Genomic DNA, 19,207 nt, shown 5'->3' with positions numbered 1-19,207 from the left:
AAGGCCTGGCCAATGGGAGAGCTAGCTTGGCTTACCACTGAGAAAAATAAATCCTGATTGGGTGATTTTCTCTTTGGGAATTTCATGATGAAATAAAAGTATTACTCTAGTACTTGCAGAGTTGAAATACAACAAACACGATTATTATGTTAAATGGATATGAACTAAAAACTAGACATGGACTGGGCATTTTTTATTTTGCAGAAATCATAGACCTTCTCTGCCCTTCCCGTTTGTGCACTGACAGGATCTCACACTAGAGAAAGCCACACTTTTCTGGTTGTCAGACATTAAACTCAACTTCCAAATGTCATTACAATGATGCCATTGTAGATTCTAAATGATGGCCCCTTACAGGCTACAGTCCTCTCAGGCAGATAGCAGAATAGGCCGCATTAGTGAAAGGTCACATTACCTGCGCTCATGTCCCTAAGCTGAAGAACATAGCTTTATGACTCTTAAACAGATTACAATGCTGGAGGTGACCAGATGACAGTCCACTGTTGTGGACTCATTATAGCACCACAAATACTAATGCCTGCTCATAAGCCACACTGTTTCCTTCCCTGTGCAAATTCATGGGACTGTTGCCTGGACGACAAATAGCATCATTAAACGTTGGCCTGAAGTGCCACGTTGAGATGTGTGGCTAACTCAGCACATGTTCGAGCTCATCAAGATTCTTGTGGCAGTATCTATTAAATCCTTTTGCTTTATTACGCTCTTTCAAATGTTTTATCCTTATCAATACCTCGGAGTAGGTCTCAGCATTTATCAGTTTATTCATTTGCATTATTAAAGATGCTTTAAGAGATATTTAAGTTGTAACTTACATGTCAGTGTAACTGCTAGGTTGAGAACAGCCACTGGTGTCGACTCAGTGATCCTCTTTGAAGAATATCTGTCCTTTTTACTACTAGCAAATAACAGCCACAAAGGGTGTGATCAAAAATGGGGAGAGAATTTAAACAGGACTCATGCTGTTTGCTAAATGGTTTGAATGAAATAAATAAAAAATGCTTCACACCTCTGAAAGAATGTCAAATTCATTTCTTTTAATATCCATTTTATATCCAAGACACGTAGCAAGCTAGCAAAGCATAACTCTTAGCTAAAGCTAATGCCACAGGAGCTTCTTTGAGGGATGAACTCTCAGAGTGGTCCCACAGGCAGGACTTTCTGCTGACAATCTTCAGAGTGGAATCCAGTTGGAAGTGACAGGAGCCATCAGACCTAATCAGATCCCAGTCTATTCAGTGACCAGATGGCCTTGTGGAACTTGTAACAGCGTGCCAGGACTAGGTTGAGAATGGTCTGACGTAAATATATATACATATTTCAAACATACATCCTCTAAACTGCTTATCCTTCTGGGTCACGGTGGGGTGCTGGAGCCTATCCCAGCTGTCATTAGGCGGAAGGCAGGATACACCCTGGACAGGTCGCCAGTCCATCGCAGGGCAGACAGACAGACATACACATTCACACACTCACTCACACCTAGGAGCAATCTAGTATGTCCAATTGACCTGACTGCATGTCTTTGGACTGTGGGAGGAAACCCACGCAGACACGGGGAGAACATGCAAACTCCACACAGAAACGACCCTGGTCACCCGGCCTGGAATCGAACCCAGGCCATTCTTGCTGTGAGGCGACAGCGCTACCCACTGCGCCACCATGCCACCCCTTAAATCAAAATATATATATATATATATCAGATTATTAAAACACAAACCTGAATATGTACACATCCTCAAAATGGTAAAAGAATATATATATATATATTCTTTTACCATTTTGAGGATGTGTACATATTCAGGTTTGTGTTTTAATAATCTGATATCAGTGAAAAAGTGTAAGAGCTTACCTCATAGTAGGCCACCAAACAACAGCAAAAACTACTGAGAGTTCATGAGTCACCTCAGAAATCTGATTAGCTGTTGAAGCACTCAGTATTTCTACATGCTTTTCAGAGGTTGGTACATGATTCTTGTATTTACTGTGAATTTAATAAGGTCTGACTTTTATGTAGAGAGGATGGGTCCATATTTGTGATTACACTGCAATAAATAGTTCTTCAAGTGCAACAACAAGTGAAAACTTCTGAAATGTAGTTAATATGTCTATTTCTCATTGAAATGCTACTTTCATCCTATTTCTGTACAATTTACTTGCTTTAAGTAATTATATCTACAGAAAGTGTCTTATTCCACTGGCAGATCATTTTACTTGAAAATAATGTAGATAATTTTGCTTATTTAAAAAAAAAAGATTAAAATATAAGTACAATTATCCACCAATAAAAAAAAAACTTCATAAGACAAAACGTCTTGAAACAAGTAAAAATGTTTAGAAGTAAGTTAAATAATCTTCTAATGTTCTTGAAACAGTCTCATAATGAAAAATATTTGATGTATTGACTAGATGGAACATGTGTTCACTTGCTAAGACCTAATTTTTGGCTAGTCTGAGAATACCCATGGCTTTGTAAGTGTTCATGTGCCTTAGCTGGTGTAGTCTGGTCTAGTTAGCTAAAACTGGATGGTGGACATGAGCACATTCATAGCCTGTATGTTCTCTGATCTTTTCATTTGAGTTGATTTTAAATGATAAAGTTTGTAATAATGTTTGTAAGTGCTGTTTTAAAATCTTTATTTAAAGCATTGTTGTATGATCAAACAGCTAATCTATCTATTTACTGGTGTTGAAGACCTCATTTTACGATTTATGCAATGAACAGCCCATAATTTAATACAGGATTCAAATAATGTTGCTCAATATTCTCAAAACAAGATCATAATGAGAAAATGATGCAAATAGGGTCACATTGCAAGTCCTAGACTTTTTAAATAGATTACTACTAAAAGTATTTCATTTGAGCAATAGCACTGTGGTTACTTGCAAAGAGTTATATATTTAATATGCAATCTATGATTTTACATTGGTCATCAGTATTATTAATCTTACGATAAGCCTCAATTCTGTTTTATGGGTAAGAGGCAAATGGAAGAAGAGACAAAAAGAGAGAGAGAAACAGAGAGAGGTGTAATTGAATTCTTTGAGAAAAATGGGCACTAATCTTTCTATTTATCTTTGGGATAAAGAGTGTTGACGTCAGTACAGCATGTTTGATTATGTACACGTGGTGTTCCATCATTTCCTATGAAATCCTGACCTCTTCATACCGATCCTGTTACAGTGACTGAGCCCACACAGAATAACCAGGTGTCTGCATACTTTTATGACACGATCAAACAAACAGAGGTCGCTTATTTTTAGATGATTCCACATTTGAGATTTACAGAACATTAACACGCTTAAAAGTCATTACAGAGCACTCTCACCTGCTTCACTTCACTCAGTGCTGCTCTGTGCTATGTGAGGATCATTATTCTCTTTTTGACTGATGCACACTCAGGTCTACAGCACTGGATATGTTCTCCACCTGCTTCTGCAGAAGTTTATTTCTGTGGAACGACACTTAAAACATGTTTAAATATCAGACTGACGATTGTGTTTGGTTATTTATGGAAGTGGTCAAATTTGAGTCCTTCCTACGCATGTCTAAGAGTTGTTTTTGGGAAGTTCCTCTGATGGATTTCAGTATTAAAGGAATAGTTTTATCTGCTGCATCTGTATCACACTCATCAGTTATCATGGACAGTAATTTCATCATGTTTTCTTGTTTAAAATGAACAGCAGTTGCTGAAGTCCATAAATAATATTGTTAAATACATGACGTGTACAGTACTGTGCAAAAGCACACAAGACCACACATTCTCATACTTGATTTCCAGTGAAAACAGCAAGTACAAGTTTATTTTACAGTGTCAGAAAAAAGCAGAAAACTTATATTTAACAGACAATTATACAGAACCCTCAACGACTAAACATAGTATCAATATCTTCATTAAGGTGTCCACAGATTTTTATGGCTTCCATTATTTTTGCTTTTAGTTTTTCAAAGACATTTGCAGTGATACTTTTTCACCCCTCCAAAGTTCAGTCTTTGAAGTTGGTTGCTTTCTCTGCTTCTCACGATCCAAATAACCTCAATTACAACTTATCATCACTCCATAAAACCTTCCTCCACATCTCAGATGTCCAGTTTTGGAGTTGTAGTACAGTTTTTGTCTTTTTTGTGTTTATCTTTTTTTTAGTAATGGCTTCTTGACAGCTGCATATGTTTTCAGACCCATTTCAGATCTGAAGCAAGAGTGGAGCTTGATTTTCTTCTCTCTCTCTCAAAGATGAAAGCAAGTACTGTTTATCTGATGGGGGCAGTTTGGGTCTACCAGGTCTTACACAGTTGTTAGAAGTTCCATTTCCTTTATATCTTTTAGTCATTTTTTGAACTCCAGATTTGGCAACTTCTTATTTTCTTTTGACTTTCCCTTTCTTTATGCAAGTAGAATATTTTATACCTAATCTCTTCAGAAATATCTCCTTTAGCAATTCTATACCCATTGCACTATAACAAGATGAATCAGGCATTAGAGTATGTCTTACCATAGTAAAGCAACACAGTAAAATACAACATTTCTGGTTATATTTTATTGGTGACTCATGGAAATTTGCGTAAGAAAGGCACGTGTGTAACTAAAGGCAGGATGTGGCCTTCAAAGGTCTTTCAATATCAAAGCCTACAATATTTTGGCTCACGTTAATTAATTGGGCTTTTCAAAGACCTTGTCCATGCATCCACCCCAAATGAATCCCTGAGCAGGGCAGTGTTCATGCAGTTACTTCCCTTGCTTTCACAAACTAATTGGATTACGGCATCTATTATGAGTTTAAATGAGACATTACTCTAAGTCCTTGCTATGGAAATGTCAATGTGCAGATTTGCTCCTTGGATGACTGAAGTTGTTCTGACATATAGATTAGCTGAAAATAATGCCTCAGAAACATTACAGGACATCAGCCATATCAGAAAAGTTCACTGCCATTTTAATGTTGCTGTGCTAAGCAATAATATCTCTGACAGTAATACCGTTTATAGCCTTTAGCAAAGCTTTCCAACCAACAGCCCACATCAAAACAGCCTCAATAGCTTTCATTCACTTTCATCCTGATCATTTTTACGATGGAATAACACTAAACCTTCATATCAGTAGTACTTCAATAACTGATAATAGGAATGCCTGAACGCTGACATGTTGATACAACAATTGAGGCACACAAAGATTTAAGAAAAATATTTATTTTATGACAAGATTTAGGTTTTTCTTTCAGTTGTTATAATAAACCTTAATTAATACCCTTAAACAAGGTTTAGATACTAATAATTTGAATGAAAGATCAAAAGGATAAGTAATTAAGAATACTTTTACAGCTCATTTTGCTCATGATTACTAGGGGTGCCAATATTTGTAGAGGGCACTGTATGCATGCTGATATGTATACACTACAATCCATCCAACAACAGAAGCCCTATTTAATAGGTTCTGCAGTACAGCTGCAGTCAACAAACTTCTAGTGTTTCTGATTCCTATAATTAGTGGGGTGGATTATGTTTGTGAGATGCCAAATTCTACATGTAGAGCTTCAGAGATTTTTTAACAGAAATCTGGCTTGACATTCAGTTTATTTCTTTCCAGTTTCAATCCATTTACATAAAGAAACATTCATGGAAAAGGCTGAAAACCTCAATGCCTCTTCTGACAGATCAGTCTACTGCAAGGTAATGTGAAACCAAATGTGTTCAGTATTTAAGAGTTTCATTTCCTTTTTGAGAACACTGGAAAATAATTAAATGAGTCACAGATTCACTGGTCAATAGGACTGGGCCACATTTTTAGACTCCTTAAAGTAACTTGTTTTACTTATTTGGGACATGAAATACAGTAAACTCTGTTCTCTCAGATTGTGATTGTGGCTATTAAATGTCAACATAAGTCAGAAATCATAACTATTTTGTTCTGTGTCCTGAAAGTAAGTGAAACACAGTATTAAAGAAGATCTAAATTAGCTTGCTATTTTTGCCATTTTCATTCATTTAATATGATACAATCATCATACATGTAGTAATTATTTTATTTTACCTCAAAGTTTTGGTTTGAAACCAATAGGTTACACTCTTGGAATGCCCAGCAGAAAATCACAATTTTTACCTATATGGTATCTGATTAGATACAGACAAGTGAGCTCTTCCATTGGTTAGGCTTTCAGGAACTGAACTGAAGGCATAACATGTCAGATTAACCACTCAAATATTTAAGAACTGCTGGTGGAATCAACCAATCATGTTTTGATGTCCAGCGGGTGGGTTGGAAATGGAAAACAGTGGTAGCAGCTCTACACCAGGGCTTTTTACAGAAAAGGTCACAGTAGAACTGCTACAAGGTAAAATATATGTGAATATTAGTATTATCCAACAAGTAAATGCCATTCATTTATGCTTACTACATTTATGTGTCTCACAGAATACTGCTTTGACCAAAATTAAATATTTAAAAAGTGGATTTATAGGCACCTATCGAATAGTTAAATTAGACAGAGTTAGTATCGGTAATGGTACTGGTAAAATAGTGTTGGTGCATCCCTAGTTAATGTGTGTTACAAGCTTCAAATGTCCATATTTAATATAGATCAGCCAAGAAATGTGAGTAGCCGTTAGTTTAGCAACATAATACTTAAATCCCATAGAGGTGCTAGCAGACATTAGCATTATTGTGGAGGTTGGTTGATTTATAGTTTTTTGACCACATTTTGACATTCATGGCCAGAAAGATTGGTTTTGATTTCAAGTGGACTTTTAACCCACAGGGAATCTTGGTCCTGTGGGTTCACAATATACAAATCCAAACTATGCCTAAGGAATAATGTTTCAATGTCTAATAAATGACAAATGTATTTCACAAAAATTCTCCCTTTTAAACTGGGCACTCCTAATCTTGGGCACAGTTCACATAAGCAAGGTTAACGTGGCCTGTCCTGCACTATACAGCTTTAACACATCTGTTTTGCCCCACACTGTCTCTCTATTTGAGTCAGAGAAGCATATCAAGCGAAAGCTGACCCAGCAGGCATAACCAAGCAAACAAACTAGTTCATCTGTCTGTAAGTCTGCCTGTCGTCTGGCCGTTTGTCCAAGTGATCAAGTCAGCTTTCTTTGTATGTACATTTTCAGGATGCACATCTGGCAGTAAAGTAAATATGAATCTTACCTTTTTAAAGACATCACCATTTAGCACAAAAGCTAAATAATAGTTTTTAGTGAGTGATGGACACAATGTGGTCTATAACACCATCTGCATATAATATAGAGCCTGTTTCACTCATTTCTGTCCACTTGCATTGTTGTATTTAGTTCTGTTTCAGTGACATAGCAGTCAGGGAGTGCTGGACTGAGGGACATCTATCAGCGTTTTTTTAAACCATTATTATTATATTGCTATCTTGTTTTTTTTATTCAAACTTGGCTGAATGTTCAATATAAACCTCAATTTTAGTGTCAAATATTTTAATATTGTACACTGTGTTCCCTGGGACTTCATATAAATGAGAAAGCTGGTCAATTTAGCCATGTGCCCAAAATTACTGGAATGGTTTGTCAAATTCTGAGCCCAGTTCAAAAAATAAATACACAAAAAAATCATTACTCAACTCTGAGTAAAGAAGCCTCTGTAACTTTGTGTGCAGAAGAAGTAGAATATGGTCATGATATATGTAGAATAAGATATTTTCACTTAGACCACCTTTACTGTCTCATCTGCACATCTGTAGGCAATGGCTTTCACACATGTCATGGCTTCAGTTTGGTGCCCCGTCATTACACAAGCGCCATCTGTTCTCACCGCAACACATTTTGGCCATTCTGGCCCATTTGACAAAATAAAAGCTCAAAATGGCTTTGGTGGTTGAATGTGTGGGTAAAGTTAGGCTATACAAAAAAGTCATTGAATTCTTGATAAAGCTCATGCTTGATTGGAAAGCTTTGCAATGTCCTTGGATTTCTCCAATGGCATCGCGCAGCACCTCACTGCATGTAACAGCTATTCTGTGTCATTATGTAAATTCTTGATCTGGCTATCTGACAGTGATAAAATATTCAACTGTTTACTGCCCATGACACCAATCATCTCTTTCACAGCCAGCAGAATCAAGTTCTCTTTAATAGTATGCAGCTTGGCAGCCTAAAAAATTACATGCCTGTAGTGCCATAGCATTGTTGCCTTTCAGCAAGACTGGATCAGAGCTATTTTATGCTTTGCCATTCTTTTTAGGCTTTGCTCTCTAATAATTACTTTGGCTTGGACTAGTCTTGTCATGAACCTAGTTTCCCTCACAGCTACGCAAAACTGCCACAACTTAAACATTATTTGCAAGCTAGGCAGGCACTGATCAGGTTAAAGCACAACATAAAACATCTACCATAATATCATTTAGAGTGGTGGGCCTACAGTACTGCGCAAAAGTCAGAGCCCACCCTTGGTTTACTTAATTTCAGACAAAAAAGCCCATTAAGTACTTTATTAGGTTGCCCATTTTTCAGTACAGAAAACATATTTATCATAAAATTACACAGAAGCCTTAATAACTAAATGTCATGTTTGTTTTCCATTTTTTAGCTCCATTCTTTTCAGGAAACTTGCTTTCAGTGTTTCAAAGAAATCTGCAGGGATATTTTTTCACACCTCCAAAGTTCAGTCTTAGAAGTTGGTTGCATTTTCTGCTTCCCAGCATCCGAATATTCCCAATTACAAATTTAGACTCATCAGTCCATGAAACCTCAGATAACCTTTAGTGTTCTGATGTAAATTTTCATCTTTTTTTATCTGTTTCTTTTTCTCAGTAACAGCTTCTTGGACGCTACGCATCCTTTCAGACCCATAGTGTTGAGTTATCTTCTCACAATGGATATATGGATAGAAACACCTGTGGATTTTTTCAGATTTAAAGTAAGAGTGGAGCTTGATTTTCTCCTCTCTCTCAAAGATGAAAGCTTTACTTTCTTACAACTTTATCTGATGGTAACAGTTTTGGTGGTTTACCAGGTCTTGCATTGTTAGGTTCTTAGTCTCATTTTCTCTGTATCTTTTAATCATTTTTGAACTCCAGTTTTGGAAACCTTTGTTTTTTTCCACTTATTTTTATTTGACGTTCTCCCTCTTTTATGTAAGTGGAATATTTTATATCTAACCTCCTCTGAAATATTACCTGAAAATTGAATAGCTTATTCTTAATGTCCACATAAATTAAATAAATGCTTTTTGAATAGTACTAAAAATCCAAAAAGTCTCAAATATGGTCATGTTTTGTGTCAATTGAATGGAAAGGAGCTTGAAAGCATTCACTCTTATGTTTGAACTGACTGATTGACTCTGTATAGTAATGTCATAGTGTGCATCTCACATTGTTCATTAATTAGCTGTTAAATACCTCAGAGTTCACACAAAAAAGCAGTGGCTGCCTGCTTGACAATGCTGTCCCATAGGAATGGAAAGAGAGTTTTCTCCATCAAAGGAACCAACTCACTACCCAAAAGCTCTGTCCTGGCTCCCCTGTAATTTGAACATTGCCATGTGTGTTCACCATTGCACTGTAAAAGCGCTGCATTCTAACATTAAACAACTGATATGATGGGTTATGGTTGTGGGGCATGTCATACTGAAGTCTATTGTATTGTATTGTATTGTTTGATCTCTGGGGGGATTTCTAGGCATTTACGTGACTGTATGATTGCTGTGACTGATCTGTTTGGCTGTTTTGAATGGATTCATCTTGTGGAGTCCACTTAAGACAATCTGTCTGACAGAAGTTATGTTGTATTGTTATGTGATATATAACAGCATCAGTGCATGCTGCAAACTAAACAACATATCTGCACTTAAGGATAAGTAGTTTAGAAAATGTGTGTGTGTGTGTGTGTGTGTGTGTGTGTGTGTGTGTGTGTGTGTGTGTGTGTATGTGTGTGTGTGTGTGTGTATCCCCTGAACATCAAATTTTACTGTTTTAATGGAGCTCAAGTTTCCTTTGGCTTCCCTGTAATTCGAATGCTGAATTACTCAATAAAAACAACAGATCTAACTGCCCCATGTGCCCTCAGCTTAAATGGGCATGACACCTCTGGCTTGGACACATATTCTCCATGTTTAGTCTCCAGATGCCCAGAATGCTCATTTGGCTTTAAGACTTCTTCTAATAAGAATTTGCAGCACAACACAGATAAAAGTAGAGGATTTTTATCACACAAGTACAGCATTGGGGTCTCACTGTACTTTCTCCCATGTGCACTCAACTCTCAGACTTGTGGCTCAGACTTTTGTATGTAGCAAATACACCAGCATCTGTGTTTTTCTTTGAAGCAAGTCAGAGTAGCCACTGATCCTTTATGATGTGTTTGGGTGTTCATTACATGCACATTTAAGCACAGGCTGGAAATCACCAGTCTGCAGAATTTGTTCATGGATTATATGTTGAGTTTATTTCTTTGAATGAACTTTTCTTGAGTCTCTTAAGAAGCCTCTGTTTCTAAAGATTATGTGCATATGAGGTCACCATATGTGGTGTTAAATGAAGCCTTTTGATCTATGCAGGTGTTTTTTGTTTGAGACTTCAAAAACTGTACACTGCTGTTTCTACAATTGGAGAAAAGATGATGTTTGGAAGAAATGGGTTCTTAAAAGTTGTGCAAAGTTGTGTTATCTGTCCACAATTTTCCTGAACTTTAAACTTTTCCTGTGATTTGTAGCCAAAGCTGCTTTTTGGTTTCTGGTTGGGGTGTTTACATTTGCTGAGTGTAACAGTGAACATGTGTTTTAACAGTGCCCCATCCCTCAATACTTATAGAATGGGTAGATGACATAAAATGTGGCCTGAGGTCAGCTGTACTGATATAGTAAACTATTTCATCTTTCCTGAAGGTGTAGATGGGCAGCAGAACCCTGAAAGCACAGAGGCAAACCTGTGTAGCAAGAAAATAGGAAAGGTTTTGTATAACAAACACTTTTTTTGAAAGCTGAGGTAGAGCCAGAGCATCAGCCAGAGTAAACATCAGGCCTGGGTAATACAAAGGGAAAGTGGAGTGGTCGAGAGAGAGTGGGTGGCGGTGAGTTGGGGAAGTCCTGTAGCCACACAACAGCTGTCCAGTGAAGGTAGGGATAAGCTCAGATATATCTTGTTTGCCATATATCCTATTTTTATGAACAAACATATGTTCTCTTTGGAGAATATTTCAGTTTTAAAGCTGAAAGCCATGCCAGTTTCCTTTAATTCTTCTTTGGCATGGAATGGAACACATATGGTGCAGGGCATGGACAGTGTTTACAAATCTGCTGAAGTTTGACGCAAGTACTCTCCAAGAACAACAAGAGCTGACATGTGCTGTTGTCGAGCCTGAGCTCACGTTTGAACCATGTAGTCCTCAATAGAGCCAGTTTCTCTGGTCATTGCTACTGGAATTCTGGCACGAACGGAAGCGGAAAACCGGCAAAAGGACACATTGAGGCATCAGGGCAGCCCCCACTGGATTTTCAGGGAAATCACGGATAAAATGAAATCACAAAGACATGTAAATAGCCAGTATATTGTTGTTTAAATGCAAAAATCTTGTATCTCCATTTTTGCAATTTTTTACTTTTTTTGCAAAATTTGAAAACTCCAGTTACCCTTTGCATTGTGTTCGAATTTTATGATGGATGATCCAATAAAAATGGTTTAAAATTACTTGGAGAAATGCTTTGTCACATTAACTTCTATTACAAGTTACCGTTTTGGAGATACAGGGTTTTGTTATGACATTATATGATTTAACCAACCTATTTAACAGATAACACTTCAGACTTGATCTCATCATAGACTTCATCGAATGCCCAACCGTGTCACAAATTATTTTCTATGATGAGACATTCAGACTGAAGAGGATATCGTTCATAATTGGGAAGAGGATGTTGCCAAAGTGTTCTTAGCCTCGAGTGTTAGTACAGAGAGATCAGAGTGGACCGAAATAGACCGAAATGTCTTCTAGGAATCAACAAATTAGGATATTGCTAATCATGTGTAGATTTTCTTTTATCCAGGAACTTTACATGAGCAATTGCATCTCAAATGAAGAGTAAAGATTGGCTTTGAAGGCCAGATTTATCTCACATGCCTAGCATAAAAGCCAGCTAATCCACCCCAAGCACACGCTAGCTTACCATCCACTGCCTTTCAGAACAAGCCATGTCTTAAAACTGAAATAAACAGACTAATTTTTTCCGTGACGTATCAGACTTTTATCAGGACCGTGGATGTGGTGTAATTAAGTTGAATTGTTGTTTGATCAAACTGCGCTGTGTCAGAAATGACAGATCCCATAAGAAATCAACCAAAGCAACAGTGCAGGCCAGACTGTGTTATGATTTGGGCAGGATACACAATACAGGATGCACACTGATTAACCTTAACTAAAAGAACATGGCTGGCTGAGAGCATGTTCTTTTTGTTGGGAGCTGAGAACCAGCCATTCATTTGTGTCCTCTGTAGAAGATATTAGTTTTACAGCTGTTCATTAAAAGTAATAAGCTTTACACTAACGAGGAAATTGGAGAAAATGCCTCCCTTAAGGACAGTGTTCACGTACTTTAAAGCTGACCCATATCTATGCATGAGTTTAGCATGTACAGGATGATGATACATGAACCTACACATAGTTATAGGAAATTAACTGAAACAGCAGATTTAATTTTTTTTACCACAAAAAGTGATGGTGGAGCAAGATATCCTTTTTCAAGATTTTCTTATTTACATCAATTTGCTATTCAAGTTTTTAGAATGTCATCATTTCTCATCATTTCATGTCTTTTCAATTTTTCAAAAATGTGTTATTATTAAAGTACAGCAATACAAATATTACATTTTAAAATGAAATTGAGGCCCATATTAATGCATGGTGATTTCAGTTCATTGTTATAAGCTACAACAAAAAGGCAAATAACAGTAAAATATGAAACATTTAAAATGTCAATTATGTCTACTAATGAAATTGTTGAAATTGATTACATAAATTACATAATGATATTATGTATATTCATTTAGTTCTATAGTATAGTATAGTATGGTATTAGTATTAGTATGATTGTGAGGAGTAGGAGCAGTAGCATCAATAACAGCATTAATAATTCAAACAGAGCAATAAAATTCACAGCATCTAGCAAGCTAATGCTAATGCTAGATAGCTAGCCCACAATCAGCAACTTTGTGACTCTCTCTAACTAAATAATAGACCCCAAAAGTCTAGCTTTACCTTTGCACCACAAAACAAACAAACACATTTCCTGTCACTCATGGTCACATGGTGGGCAGTTAGATCATTAGACCATTGTTTTAGATCATAAATGTATCCCAAAGTCTGTATGTAACATTCAGAATTCCTGTCAACATTTTTGTTTATTTAATGAAAAATATTATGATTTTATTTGTGTACATCTGCTCAGAGCTGTGTTTGCTAGTCATGTATTGGCTTGCATTTTTAAGTTATGCTTGAAGTTAACCAAAATTGTCACTCCTGAAACCGTACAAATGATTGTTTTGGTAGTGACAAAATGAAATGTTTGACTGTTCATTTTAATAAAATAAACATCATTAAGACATAGTTAAGGTCACTCAAAGCAAAAAGATTTTACCTGTTACAAAGGCTTTTTAGCTTTTTTTCTATCATTTTTCTGTAAATTTGAGCTACTTTAGCTTTTTTCAATATGTTAAACTCATCAAATAAATAGGAATTGTGCATGTAAATTTACAAAAAAGTGCTATGCTTAAGTTTGTTCCCTGCAGAGGATGTACACATTTACTTTCACTTTACATCAACACGAAAATCAACACGTAATTTAACCAGTTGTGTTCAAACTTTTGCATACGACTGTGTTCTCCAAGCTATAAAAGTCCCTTCACCTTGACACTGTGTTTTTCTCTCTTTCTCCTTTGTAATTAGAAACAGTGGCTTGGTGTCAGTTTGCAAAGGCTAATGAAACAAGGCCAGTGACCTGTGTTGATGAAAGAGTGCAGTGAGAGCTCTCCAACACAAAAATGTGATTTAGAGTTATGACACTTTTCCTTGTCCACTACGAAGCGTTCGGTAATTGCACCACTTCTCCATCCATCTGAATCCCTGTTCTGTCCTGCCTCCTAATGTACCTAAATTCACACTCTCTCCTGGCACTGCTGTCTACTCGCTACTCTCCATCACTATTATGCACTTTCTCTCTCTCTCTCTCTCTCTCTCTCTCTCTCTCTCTCTCTCTTTATCTCTCTCTCTCTCTCTCTCTCTCTCTCTCTCTCTCTCTCTCTCTCTCTCCCTCATGCTCACTTACACTTTTTCACATGTGTTCTGTGTTCTGTCCATCTGTTTTCCATCAGTGTAAATGTGGAGGGGGATAGGTAGGGGTGTCTGAGGTTTCCAGCTGATTAGCATTCGCTCGAGTGCCATTGACAGGCCCTCGGCGTCTTTTAAAACCCAGAAACGAGTGGTGAAAATAGCGCCTCTTCTTTCCTAAAGCCTGGTGCCTCCCGATTTTGCACTTATGTAGCCCTGGCAGTAGAGCTGAAGCTGCAAAACCAAAATGACTGCACTTTGCCATTTTCCATTTTGGCGGATGAGTTTCCATTTTAAATACAGAGCCCTACAGAAGGACAATGGGAGCACCAAGTGGAGTGAAGATGGTGGAGAAAGTAGAGAGAGCACAGAAAAGGGTCCTCTATTTCACAGTGTCTTATTATTTATGGCACAGGCACTCTGTTTATCTAAGACAAAATACCTTGATTTACATTTCACAGAAGTTAGGTAGATGTTAGGTAAAAGTGATGCATTGAATTTACTTGATTCAAATGTTTCCATCATTTCCACATGAATAAAATCTATTACACCCCACAGTGCTTTCTTTTATTTTGGCAATACTTGTGTTGATGTAATTTTATTCATGTGGAAATATTGTATCCATTTGAATGAAGTAAATTAAATCACTTTTTTCAGTGAAGCCAACCTCTGCCAGGTCAGTGTGATAGGTGAATAGGAATTCTGAAGTATTATTTATGGCTTCTCACAATTAATATTCAGAGACCACCCTTTATATATTTAATTTCCAGCCAAAACAAATACAAGTTCATTTTTCAAAGGATTTTCCTGAGAAGATTCTAAGATATAATATAACCCGCTTGCATAAGGAAGGAGAAAGTAAAAGCAAAGTCCAGAAAGAACTTTTTTCTAAAACAACAAGTTTCCAAAAATGGATTATTAAAAGACACAGAGAAAATGGGACTCCTAACAACCATGCAAGACCTGGTAGACCACCAAAACTGTCCCCATCAGATAAACAGCACTTAAAGCTTTCATCTTTGAGAGAGAGGAGAAAATCAAGCTCCACTCTTACTTTAAATCTGAAAAAAATCCACAGGTGTTTCTGTCCATCCTTCCACAGTGAGAAGATAACTCAACACAATGGGTCTAAAAGGATGTGTAGCTGCCAAGAAGCTGTTACTGTGGACAAATAGACAAAAAAGAAGAACATATGCAAATCAAACAAAGAAGCACGATGGAATGTCCAACCCAAAGTGCAGACCTAAACATCATTGAATGTGTTTGGGATTACTTGGATTATGAGAAGCAGAAAATGCAACCAACTTCTAAGACCGAACTTTGGAGGTGTGGAAAAACATCCCAGCAGATTCCTTTGAAAAACTGAAAGCAACTTTCTTGAAAAGAATGGAAGCTGTCATAGAGGTATCAAGGTGGACTCACTAAATACTGGGACTTCTGTGAAGTTATCTTTTAAATGTTTTTTGCTTTTTCTCTGATGAAGGGATGAAGGGTATCTGTCTTTTGCACAGTACTGTATACTGTAAAAACATATCTAAAAGTCATTGTCATCTAAAAATATTTGTTTTTTTAAATGAAACATTTCTTATTTTGTATTTATTGTTTCACGTTTATTGTTTCACGTTTATTGTTTTCTATCTCATATCTTTTCATGGGAAAAAATCCAATATTATGTCCACTAATAATTTCTAATTAGTTATCCATCAGTCTTTTCTGTCCAGCTTTTAAAATGATGCTCCCAGTCTTACAATAGTGAGTCCAGTCCAATATATTCTTTACATTCTCTAAGGCTTTTCTAAGGTAACTGCATTCTGAAGGAGAATATTTCAGCATTCTTACCTGTTTGAAGGTAAAAAAGGCCTTATGAAGTGCGTGTCCTTAGGTGGTCTTGGACCGATATCTAAACAAAGTGAGACTCAAACCACTGAACTGCAGAAATGCAGCAATATACCAACTGTGCTTATGATTATAATAACATATTTACCAAATCAATCCCCACAGTTCAGAACACAGTCATTTCAGGTAGGCTATTGCCCATTATTATCATCATGCTAATTGTGAATTCATTATATCTCAGCAGTGTCCTTTAGGGTTGAACTCGGTCAACATACTTTTCTTTAGTATTTTGAATGTAATCGATGCAATGGTGTAATTATGCATTGCCTAAAACATCACTGATTTGAAGTGTTTGGGTGCTGATCAGCAGGCTAAGATAATTGCTTCCCTCTCACTGCTGTTTACCAGATGGAATCAACCCCTCGTGAAGCTGCACCACATGTTCTTAATCACATATTCTGAGTATTTAATACATTGCAGATAATTTTAGATTTTGTCAGATAGAAAGGCAACTTCACCACTGGTTTTGGAGATTAACAAAGCGAGAAAGAAAAACCTTGTGCTTGGTTAGTTTCATAACTGAAGACATATTTAAATTTATTATTTGGGTCCATAATTTAAAATATATAGTGAAAGTGACTATATATTGTCTATGTCTATTGTCTATGTCTGTGTATTGGTTCTATTATTAGGAGTTTGATCCCTGGTGATATCACAGTTATTTTTGGCCTGGAGTTTAAGAGAATGCATTTGGCTTCACTTGCCCGGGGGGGTTAGGATGGTCCTACCTCTCTCCATTACTCGGTACGATGCTGGCCAATACAGCCATCTGTTAGCTGACTGCAGTTAATGTTCTCCTCCAAGAGAGATCAGTGAATGACATTGTGTTAGGGACAGTTCGAAAAGATGCAATGGTGCTTTGCTCAGAGGAAGCATCTGCTAATCTTCACCCTTAGCTTGGCAGCATCATGTGATTGGGGGAAACCTAGCTAATGGGTGGGCCACAACTAATTAGAGATAAAATATGTGTAAAACAAAAAATCAGCACTAATTCTGGTAGTTATACAACAGCACAGAACACTTTTAAGGATAAACAAAGCATATTTTTCAACAATGTCTCAACCTCCAATTACTGAGGATATCAACAATATTTAGCTAATTGCTTTCATTTTTTACAAATCAAGGATTCCCACTTCTGGTAAACATATGGCACTGCTGGCCCACTGTCAGCACTTGCAAACTGCATGAGAGCCAAAAATGGCCCATATTAAAACAAATTTAATTGTCCTACGTCTTAAAACAGATCTGAAAAAAAGGTAGTCTAACATAATCTGCCTCAATTCTAGGAACATTACTAAATACCCTTGTTTGCCATTTAAATCAAATTTGGTTTAAAATGATTTGTAGCTGACTAGAAATTTTGTATTCATTGAACACTGAATATTCAGTTAATTTTCCAGCACTCAGATTCTGACAAAGTTATTGCCATCATTCTACAATGGTGTGTTAGCCAGATTAAAGTCTTAAGTGTGGGCCAGAACTGGGCCATCACTTGTTTGCTATATGTGTTCAAAGACCCCTAGAGACCCCTAGAGATCTATGTACCTAAGCACAGCTTCCAAATATAAATAAAAGAAGGATACATTCATAGCCAAAATTAGTGATTGACTGTATATTAAAAACTTAGCAAGGTTGGCCAGCATAAGAGAAGAAAAAGAAATTAAAGATGAAATAACTGAAATAAGATAATACATAAAAATAAATAAAGATAACATATAAAAATGTTGAAAAATAAAGATATTAAAAATTTTATGAAAGGAACAATAAAAATAGAAAGTAAATAAAAAGTGTAAAAGATAACAGTAGCAAAATAGGAAAAATATTGTATTGTTGCTCAGGAAAAAAAAGCAAAAGCTAAAATTTCAGTACACTGAAATAGGGAAATGTATGGTAAATTGTTTCTTATGTTTCTTATATCAAGAGTCTTAAAATATCTATAAATATAATGACAAATTTTGTGTTTTAATGAAAAATATTGTGATTCTATGTGTGTACAGCTGTTCAAAGCTGTGTTTGCTAGTCATGTACTGGGTAGTGTTTTTGAGTTATGCACAAAATTTGCTAAAATTATAGTGAAACCTAATTACGTATGTGGTCACTCAAAGCAAAAGCATATTAGTCTAATGTCCAAGTCAGTTAAAAGTACAAAATGTGTTTTGAACCAGTGAGACAGAATGAGCCATATACAGCTCTGAGACACACACACAAACACACACACACACACACACACACACACACACCCACACACACACATGTAAAACAAGATACACCACAGGGAAGCCAAATCCTCCAGCTGCCCCAAAACAAATGTCTACATGTCAATTTTCTGCTCCTGAACTGCTACTCAAGGCACAGTGTTAGTGCCAATTATCCTTACTAAATCTCAGATGTGCACCTTTGTGAATCCAACTGGAGAAAACATTCTAAATCTCTCATATTTTCTCCTCTCAACGCTGTACTCTCCACTTCTCTGTTCACCTGAAGACCCTTACAACTGAGACCAACACAGCAATTACTCTGAACAAAATCAATACAGCCAAACCAGCTGGACCATCCAAAGTCCACTGTCCCTGTAGTATTCTCAGGGATTGTTCAGAAATTCCTGAAACCAGGGTACAGCATTCAGATCAGGGTTATGAATCATTCTGTAGCATTCTGAGTCCCTTATCGGAAAACTCGACCTCCAGAACAGCTCATTGATATTCACCCAGAGGGCCTTTTGCTCCTACTGAGAAAGCATGTGCAAATGCACATAAAGCTGCTGGTGCAGTAAGTCATGAGGGACATTCTGTTGAAAAACAGAGGGAGGTGAGAAGGGGAAGAGTGAAAATGGAGAAGAAGAAGGAGAGGTTGAAAATAACAGGGAACAAGGTGATGCAGAAATGAAAGGAGTGGAACTGAGAGAGAGGAGGACTGTACACCAAACTGTATTGATATTCAATAGCCAGATCTGGGAAATTGACAGGTTGGCTCATTAAACATTCAGAGTGTTTGTAGCTACACAGCCTG

The sequence above is a fragment of the Colossoma macropomum genome, unplaced genomic scaffold, assembly GCF_904425465.1.
Source record: "Colossoma macropomum unplaced genomic scaffold, Colossoma_macropomum, whole genome shotgun sequence".
NCBI classification, from domain to species: domain Eukaryota; kingdom Metazoa; phylum Chordata; class Actinopteri; order Characiformes; family Serrasalmidae; genus Colossoma; species Colossoma macropomum.
The sequence above is the reverse complement of the archived record's forward strand: the minus strand, read 5'-3'. Positions refer to the sequence as shown.